Source organism: Elephas maximus, chromosome 14 (assembly GCF_024166365.1).
Source record: "Elephas maximus indicus isolate mEleMax1 chromosome 14, mEleMax1 primary haplotype, whole genome shotgun sequence".
Classification (NCBI taxonomy): Eukaryota; Metazoa; Chordata; class Mammalia; order Proboscidea; family Elephantidae; genus Elephas; species Elephas maximus.
The window spans coordinates 56403268-56409267 of NC_064832.1; positions in this window are offsets into that span (position 1 = coordinate 56403268).

Genomic DNA, 6000 nt, shown 5'->3' on the forward strand with positions numbered 1-6000 from the left:
ACAGAAAGCTAGAAGTGAGGGATGTGGGCAGTTGAAATGATTAGAGAAAAATTGGCAGTAATAATTACATCTAGAGTGACTCCTGCTCTGCATGTTACTAACACATTTAAAAACAAGACTGTTAAATAAGTAACTTAACCCCTTTCCAGACCAAAACTCAAGAATAACTATATAAATACAAATATATCTATCATCCAACAAGGCAAAATTCACAATTCTGGCATCCAATCAAATATTATTAGACATATAAAGAAAACCCTGGAAAACATAATGAAGAGGATTATCAAACAATTGAAACTGACCTAGAACTAACATACATAGATTAGTAGGCAAGAATTTTAAAATACTTATTGTAACAATATTCTAGATGTTCAAAAGTAACTACAGACATGGAAAGTATTTAAAAAGTACAATCAAATTCTAGAGATGAAAACTCCAATGTCTGAGATGGAAAATACACCTTGTGAAATTAACTGCAAATTAGACATGGCAAAATAAAAGTTTAGTGAATTTAATGCCATCACAATAAAAAAAAACCAAACCCCCTGCCGTTGAGTAGATTCCAACTCATAGTGACCCTATAAGACAGGGTAGAACTGCCTCACAGAGTTTCCAAAGAGTGCCTCCTGGATTTGAACTGCCGACCTTTAGGTTAGCAGCCGTAACACTTAACCACTACGCCACCTGGATTTCAAATAGAACTATCCAAAATAAAACACAGAGAGAGAGAAAAAAAAAAAAAAAATGAAAGCATCATCGAGCTGCGAAACAACTTCAAGGGTCTTAATATTCACGCAATTAGAGTCCACGAGAGAGGTAGGGGACAGAAAAAAATCGATGAAATAATGACAGTTTTCCACGCTTGATATAAACTGTAAACCCACAGATCCAAAAAGGTTAATGAAGCCTAAGTACAAGAAATTTTGTGGCCATGTAAAGACCATGATCACTCAGAGTCTCTGTAATAGGTAGACATTTTGGGACTCAGGAAAAAATCTGGGCTATATTTATTAAACTCCAATCATACAAAAATCTGGGCTATGTTTATTAAACTTCAATCATACAACTAAATTTGTTGTCGTCGTTAGGTGCCATCCAGTCTGTTCCAATTCATAGCGATCCTGTGCACACCAGAACGAAAAACTGCCCGGTCCTGCGCCATCCTTACAATCGTTGTTATGCTTTAGCTCATTGTTGCAGCTCTGTGTCAATCCACTTCGTTGAGGGTTTTCCTCTTTTCCGCTGACCCTGTACTCTGCCAAGCATGATGTCCTTCTCCAGAGACTGATCCCTCCTGACAACATGTCCAAAGTATGTAAGACACAGTCTCGCCATCCTTGCTTCTAAGGAGCATTCTGGCTGCACTTCTTCCAAGACAGATTTGTTCGTTCTTTTGGCAGTCCATGGTACGTTCAATATTCTTTGCCAACACCACAATTCAAAGGCATCAACTCTTCTTCAGTCTTCCTTATTCATTCTCCAGCTTCCACATGCATATGATGCGATTGAAAATACCATGGCTTGGGTCAGGCACACCTTAGTCTTCAGGGTGACATCTTTGCTCTTCAACACTTTGAAGAGATCCTTTGCAGCAGATTTGCCCAATGCAATGCATCTTTTGATTTCTTGACTGCTGCTTCCATGGCTGTTGATTATGGATCCAAGTAAACTGAAATCCTTGACAACTTCAATCTTTTTTTTATTTATCATGACGTTGCTCATTGGTCCAGTTGTGAGGATTTTTGTTTGCTTTATGTTGAGGTGCAGTCCATACTAAAGGCTGTGGTCTTTGACCTTCATTACTAAATTACCACATGCCAAAAATATGCTAAGTTCTAACGACATTAATTTATTTAATTCTGATAACAACACTTGTAAATTGATATAGTTTTTTCAGTCTTATAGATAAGGAAACTGATGTCATACAGGTTACATAACTTGCAAGCTAGTTTATCCCTTTACTGGAATCAGAAAATAACTCTGGTCTAAAGAAAACATTATAACACTAATAATTTTTCACACCTACAATTCATCTCAGTATGTTTTAAAAATAAATTTCAAAAAGCTCTTTCCCATTAGTAAAGGGATAAAAGAAAAGTGTTTTTAATAAGTAGAGTAAGTAGATGAAATCACCATAATCAGGTTTATGCACTATGGAATGTGATGATGATAGTAATATTGTCTTAAAAAAAAAAAAAGTATTGTCTTACTTCTGACTAATGTTCTAAAGTTTGATAACATCCTTTATAACCTTTTTTTTTTTGCAACTTTTTTGAATTTTTATTTATTGTACTTTAGGTAAAGGTTTACAGAAAAAATTAGTTTCTCATTAAACAATTAGTATACATATTGTTTTATGACATTAACAACTCCACGGCATGTCAATACTGTCCCTTCTCAACGTTGGGTTCCCTATTACCAGCTTTCCTGTCCCCTCCTGCCTTCTAGTCCCTGCCCTAGTGCTGGTATGCTCCTTTAGTCTCGTTTTGTTTTAAGGGCCTGTCCAATCTTTGGCTGAAAGGTGAAACTGGAGCGACTTCATTACTGAGCTGAAAGGGTGTCTGGGAACCACATTCTCAGGGTTTTTCCAGTCTCCATCAGGCCAGCAAGTCTGATTTTTCTTTTTGCGTTAGAATTTTGTTCTACACTTTTCTCCAGGTCTTTTTGGGACCCTCTTTTGTGATCCCTGTCAGAGCAGTCAGTGGTGGTAGCTGGGCACCATCTAGTTGTACTGGACTCAGTCTGATGGAGGCCATGGTAGATGTGGTCCATTAGTCCTTTGAACTAATCTTTCCCTTGTATCTTTAGTTTTCTTCATTCTTCCTTGATCCAGGTTTTTAAGACCCCAGATGCTACTCACCAAGGTAGAATGTAGAACATATTCTTTATAAAATACTTTATGCCAATTGAGCTAGATGTTCCCTGAGACCATGGTCCCCACAGCCCTCAGCCCAGCAATTGGGTCCCTCAGGGAGTTTGGATGTGTCTATGGAGCTTCCATGACCTTGCCTTGTACAAGTTTTCGTTGCTTCCCCAATACTGTGTACTGCCTTACTCTTCACCAAAGTTACCACTTATCTATTGCCTATTCAGTGTTTTGCCATTCCCATACTCCCCTCCTTCATAACGATCAAAGATTCTTTATTTTTGTGTGTAAACTTTTTCGTGAGTTTTTACAGTAGTAGTCTCATGCAATATCTGTCCTTTTGTAATTGACTTATTTCACTCAGCATAATGCCTTCCAAATTCATGCATGCTATCAGATGCTTCACAGAGTCATCATTGTTCTTTATTGTTGCATAATACTCCATTGTGTGTATGCACCACAGTTCAATTATGCATTTTTCTGTTGATGGGCATCTATGCTGTTTCCATCTTTTAGCTATTGTGAACAATGCTGAGATGAACATGGGTGTGCATATATCTATTTGTGGTATGACTCTTATTTCTCTAGGATATATTCCTAGGAGTGGAATTGTTGGATCATAGGGTATTTCTATATCTAGCTTTCCAAGGAAGCACCAAGTAGTTTTCCAAAATTGTTGCATCATTTTGCATGAGCATCAGCAGTGCATAAGAGTTCTGATCTCCCTTAAGCCTTTCTAACATTTTGTATTTCCTGTTTTATTTTATTTTGTGCTTTGTGTGTGTGTGTGTGTGTGCCAGTAAAGCTGGGGTGAGACAGTATCTCATTGTGGTTTTGATTTGCATTTCTCTAGTGGCTAGTGATAGAGAGCATTTTCTTATGTGTCTGTTGGCTCCTTGAATGTCTTCTTTGGTGAAGGGTCTGTTCATTTCCTTTGCCCATTTTTTAATTGGATCACTTGTCTTTCTGTTGTACAGGTGTTGGATTTTCTTGTAGATTTTAGAAATTAGAACTTTGTCTGATTTGTAATAGCCAAAAACATTTTCCCCAGTCTGTAGGTTCTCTTTTTACTCTTTTGGTGAAGTCTTTTGATGAGCATAAGTGTTTAATTTTTAGAAGATTCCAGTTATCTACCTTATTTTCTGGGGTTTGTATGTTGTTTTTTTTTTTTTTGTGGTTTGTATGCTGTTAATGCAATGTACCAGCGCCTGTAGTGTTGATCCTATTTTTTCCTCTATGAACTTCATAGTTTTTGGCTTTATATTTAGGTTTTTGATCCATTTTGAATTAGTTTTTGTATATGGTGTGAGGTATGGGTCCTGTTTCTTTTTTTGGAGATACGCATTCAGTTTTGCCAGCACCATTTGTTAAAAAGACTGTCTATTCCCTATTTGATGGATTTTGGGCCCTTGTTGAAGATCAGGTGACCATAGGTGGATGGATTTACATGTGGGTTCTCAATTCTGTTCCATTGGTCAATGTATCTGTCATTGTACCAGTACCAGGCTGTTTTGACTACTGTAGCTGTATAGTAGGTTCTGAGTTTAGGTAGCACAAGTCCTCCTACTTTACTTTTCTTCTTCAATAGTGCTTTATCTGGGGCTTCTTCGGTTTCCATATAAAGTTAATGATAAAGTTTTTCAATTTCTTTAAAGAATGTTGTTGGTATTTGGATCCAGATTGCATTGTATTTGCAAATCGCTTTTATAGCCTTTTTTTAAAAAGATTATTTCATTTGACATTCCTCACAGCTCAAGTGTTAAGACAATTAAAACTGAGAGAGGTTAGACTTCCCCAAGGTCACCCACTGAGTTTAGTTTGGAACCTGAGATTAGAGCTCTAGTCTTCTGATTTCTAACTGATTTATTTTGTTAAGAATATACGAAAAAATAACTCTAAAAGATAAAGCCCTTGAATGAAATTAGTGTGGCTTAATAAAGAACCCAATATTACTGAAATAATTAACTTTAATTAGGAGAGTGTTAAAATGTAAAGAAGATAACTTTCACCAAGGCTTACTTAAACTTTTTGAAAGAGAGTAGGTGAGTTTCTCATTCTATAATTTAAAAAAGAAAATGTAACTCTTCTCTTATGTAATTTACATGTTTTGCTGTTCCATCAGTGTGCATGAAAAACAAATTTTAATAAATGGACATTTTAAACAGAATATATAACTTGTATTAAACACTAACCATTATATTAGAACTGAGAAGAAATTATGCGATAAACACCATCCTTGAATCTGAAATCTGCTAGATCAAACCTTCTAGATATTATAGCAATTTTGTAACTTTGCCAGTCACAACAAGGAAACATTGTGGAATCACAATGAGAGAGAATTGCTGATGGCAGACTCAGTAACCCTAACGGAACATGATTTAAACAACAAATGGGAGAATAGTTCATGGCAGTGCCACAGCAATATAAAAAATATTTACAAATATCGACTTGTATCTATATGTAGCTAAATAACTAATTGCTTTCTATCTGAGTAGCTATTGCTGGCTGCATCATGACCACAGGCAAAAGTTTGAGCCAGGTCTGGTAAACAGAAATATTACCATCAGATCCCACCAGAAGCTCAATGATGCTTTCATTTGTTTCATTTTTCTAGCAATGTTTGCTGTAAAAAAACACCATATTCAGGTTTGTTATTTTTTAAAGATATAATAAGTGTACAAACAAGTATCATATATACACATATATTACAGTATTGATCATATTTAAAAATTTCATCCCAATTCTGTTATAAAGTTCTGCCATCCTTAAAATGTATGTGTGTTTTTTATAACTATAGTGTAAGATAAAGAAGCCCCCGTGGTGCAAGGGTTAAGCACTTGGTTGCTAACCAAAAAGTTGGCAGTTTGAACCTACCCAGCGGCTCTGCAGGAAAACTATCTGGAAATCACCTCCATACATAAAGATTACAGCCAAGAAAACCCTACAGGCAGTTTTATTCTGTCACCTGGTGTCACTATCAGTAGAAATTGACTCAACAGCAAGTGATCACAACAACGACAGCATAGGATGTTAAAAAAAAAAAAAAGGAAACGTACTAAGTAGATGCGTTCAAAGCCATAAGCTTGAACACAGTGAAATGGAATATAGAGTCACTTTAAAATCTCTGGCCTCAA